This window comes from Schistocerca americana, chromosome 2, assembly GCF_021461395.2.
Source record: "Schistocerca americana isolate TAMUIC-IGC-003095 chromosome 2, iqSchAmer2.1, whole genome shotgun sequence".
Lineage (NCBI taxonomy): Eukaryota > Metazoa > Arthropoda > Insecta > Orthoptera > Acrididae > Schistocerca > Schistocerca americana.
Window position 1 is genome coordinate 738,356,817 of NC_060120.1, and position 4,338 is coordinate 738,361,154.

A 4,338-nucleotide genomic window follows, 5' to 3' on the forward strand; every position below is an offset into this window, starting at 1 on the left:
ACGCCCCTGCAACTACTGAAAAGGCTGCTGCCCCTCTTCAGGAACCACACGTTTGTCTGGCCTCTCAACAGATACCCCTCCGTTGTGGTTGCACCTATCTGTATCGTTTAGGCACGCAAGCCTCCCCACCAACGGCAAGGTCCATGGTTCATGGAGGGGGGGGGGGGGGGGGGAGCGTTTCTCGTTAGTGTACCATAAATGAAAAATTGTGCAAATGATATTATGTAGCATCTTACGCTGCTGTTAGATTTATCCTTTATTGTATAACTGGTTTCAGTCAATGACCATTTCCCAGCTGTAACTGCACTGCATACATCTGTCTCTGTATGGTTAAATAATATTTATAGAAGTTATATTTTAGACACTTCGTTTTTGGATGTACGTATACGGTGGTCAGAAACAGTCTAAAAAGCTTGTAAGGGTGTTGCAGGGTAGGTTGTGCTGAGAAATAAACATTAGGAAAAAAATTATATACGTTGCGACGTTTCCGAGTTAATTAGCATCGAAGTTAGCCAATCAGGCCACTATCAGCTCGCAGTGCCTTGTTGACTAATTGAGTTCATGGCTTCGTGAGGTCTGCGCCACATTCGAACCAAACCATCAGCCCTTACCAGCTGAAATTGGGGCTAGTCTGACCAGGCCACTGTTTACCGGTAGTCTAGGGTCCAATCGATATGATCACGAGCCCAGGAGAGACCCTGCAGGCGATGTTGTGCTGTTAGCAAAGGCACTCGCATCGGTCGTCAGCTGTAATAGGCTATTAACGCCAGATTTCGCCGCACTGTCCTAATGGGTTTGTTCGTCGTACGACCCACATAAATTTCTACGGTTATTTCATGCAGTATGCTTGTCTGTTAGCACTGACTGTGTTGTCCTTGGTGAGAGGTGATGCCTGAAAGTTGGAATTCTCGGCACAGTCTACATACTATGGATCTCGAAATAGAGAATTCCCTAACGATTTCCGAAATGGAATGTTCCATGCATCTAGCTCCAACTACCATTCCCGTCGTGTGGCCATAGTCACGTCGGAAACCTTTTCACACGAATCACCTGAGTGCAAATAACGGTTTCGCCACTGCGCTGCCCTTTTATAATTTGTGTACGAGTTACTACCGCCGTCTGTGTATTTTCATATCGCTATCCCGTGACTTTTGTACTTAATTCATTAAATAACAAATTACAAGCAGCAAGTATTTTCTGTGATTTGTGTGAACCACAACATCCTTTTAAATAAATTAGAATTCCATGGTGTCACGGGCAGTGCCGCAAAATGGTTCAAGTCATACCTCACTAACAGGAAACGAAGGGTGTCAGTGTAAGGGACTAGTGAATTAAGTCATCAGTCATCACCAGAATGGGAAGAAATTACATGTGGTGTCCCACGAGGATCCATCTTAGGGCCATTGCTTTTTCTTGTGTACATTAATGATCTCTCATCAGTTACACTGCCAGAAGCAGAGTTCGTTTTGTTTGCAGATGACACGAGTATTGCAATAAATAGTATGTCGAGTGCAGTTCTAGAAAAATCTGCTAATGATATTTTCATGGATATTAATAAATGGTTCAAAGCCAACTCACTGACATTAAACTTCGAAAAGACTCACTATATGCAATTCAGAACCTGTAAGAGGTTTCCACCCAGCATATGCATAAAGTATGAAGAAGAGCAGATAAAAGAGCTTGACAGTCTTAAATTTCTGGGATTGCAACTTGATAATAAATTCAGTTGGGAGGAGCACATCACAGAACTGCAGAAACGCCTTAACAAATCTGTATTTGCAATTCGAGTGTTACCTGACATAGGCGACGTAAAAATGAAAAAGCTTGCATACTTTGCCTACTTTCATTCCATAAAGTCATATGGTATAACATTTTGGGGTAACTCTTCAAGTCAAACAAAAGCTTTCAGAGTCCAAAAGCGTGTAATACGCATTATTTGTGGAGTAAATTCACGGACGTCCTGTAGAAACCTCTTCAAAGAACTGGGTATACTAACTATTGCCTCTCAGTATATTTACTCCTTAATGAAATTTGTCCTAAATAATATATCTCTTTTTCCAACAAACAGCTCAGTTCATACATACAATACCAGGAACAAAAATGATCTGCACAAGGACTTAAAAGCACTTACTTTAGTTCAAAAAGGGGTCCACTACTCAGGAACACTCATCTTCAATAATTTGCCAGCAAACATAAAAAAATTAGTTACAAATACAGATCAGTTTAAAAGGAGCCTGAAAGACTTACTAGTGGCCACTCCTTCTACTCCATTGATGAGTTTTTTAATAGAAACAAATGATGTATTGTATATATTCATACTATTAGTACTGTTATTTCAGCTTTAAAAAAAATTGACATGTTCCACATCCATGAGAATCTCCTCAGCACGGATCTATGGAACGAAAAACTAACTTAATCTAAACCTCATTGTGCACGTGTGTATCAGCTTAATGTGTTACAAAATGTTATCCTACAATTTGTAAAAGTTATAGAACACAATCGACAACAACAAAAAATGTCGCAGAACAAAGGACCAGCCAAAGCAAAACAAAGCATGATTGACCACATGTTTCCATGAGGAAATTTCATAAAACAAAAAGGGGCTATAAAATGTAGTGTTGCACACAATGACGCTTACTGTGGTACTGACAGTGAGACACAGACAACATGTGTCACCTGGAGATTCTGTGTCGTTCCCCTGACAATCTGTTCAGAATATTACTTAAAAATATTATTTTCTTCTCCTTCTTCCACATCTTTCCTTAGTAGTGAAGCCTTGAAAAGTAGCTGCAGCTACGTTTTCCACCTCCTTCTTTATTTTCTTTACCGAGCGATTGGTATAAGTAGTGGTTCTTGCAACAGTCTTAGGCACAGTTTTTAACGAGGGTTTTGTTTGCTAGTATGCCACCTGTAATTTAATGGCGTTGCATATAATCACATTTGCCTGTTTATGAAGAACTTTGCCCGAAATTATGGTGAGCAGAGACTGTGGTGCAGTACTATGTACCAAAGAGAGAGCAACGAGGACGCTCTTTAAGAGCGGAGGTCGGCAGGTAACAATCAAATGGAGCGGCCGCCCCGCCGGAATAACAGGAAAAAATTTGGTAATTTGTGGTAAGTTCCTATGGGACCAAACTGCTGAGGTCATCGATCCCTAGGGTTACGTACTACTTAATCTAACTTAAACTAACTTACGCTAAGGACAAGTTTCGATGATCGCTGTCCCCATACCCGAGGGAGGACTCGAACCTTCGACGGGGGGAGCCACGCGAACCGTGGCAAGACGGCCAACACCACACGGCTACACCGCGCGGCCGGAATAACAGGGTGGACTCGCCCAGCGCTATGGACGAGAATGCATTCCTGTGATGGCGCCCCGTTATTTTGTGAGGGCTCTACTCAGAATGGCAGATCCAACGAGGCCTACGCTCCACATTGGCACAAGACCAAAAGTACCCAAGAAGAACAGGAAAAAAAAGGTGATCATGGCTGTTGTCCCCTAGATTGATGCTTTCTCTCAGAAGATCGAACGGATTCTCAGATAACATCTGGTTACGACAATCTCCTGTTGCTGACTAAAACTGTGGTGCTGTAGTCTGTCTGCACACTGAAAAGTGAGAAGGCGAGTCCCCACTCCGTCTCAAGGATCGCTGAGAAGCTGTAGAACAAAGTTATACTGATCCACCGCCCAGCGCCTTTTGAATCAATGATGATGAATTGCACATCTGGGGAGCGTTTATTTTTCACCAAGTAGGTAAATTCTGTGTAGAGGACAGAAGTTAATAACTGAAATAATTATCGCAAGAAACACACAATAACTGACTGTACGTAAATCTCAGCATACTGCACTCCTAGACGGGATGGGAACCCGAAGAAGAAAAGAAACAAAGAAAGACAGATTAAAGACTAACTGGGGGAGACGCATGAGGAGTTCGTCCCACTTCCGGTTCCTATTTTATGCCTACAAGAAAAAGTCTTTCCTTTGGTATGCGACCATAAATGCATGCTTGTTCTCAAACTGAACTGTTTGAGTCTTAAAAGTATGCCTATTTAATAAGATACTAAGTGAAATGGAAAGCAAATTTCACGTACACCACACCATTTTATGTGACTTTATTGTAATGCCAGATAACGCCTTAAATGTATGCTCTGTACAGTAATCCCTTCACTAATTAGGACTTCACTGTCAGGAAACGCGATATTTCCAACTGGTTTTCAATCGCGAAGAGAAACGTTTCCTTTCTACACCGGACATTATTCGTGTCCAGCTCATTTGTTGTAAATTTATTTCGTTCATCATAATCGACGTTTTTGGAAACCCTGTAGCTGTGGCACTCA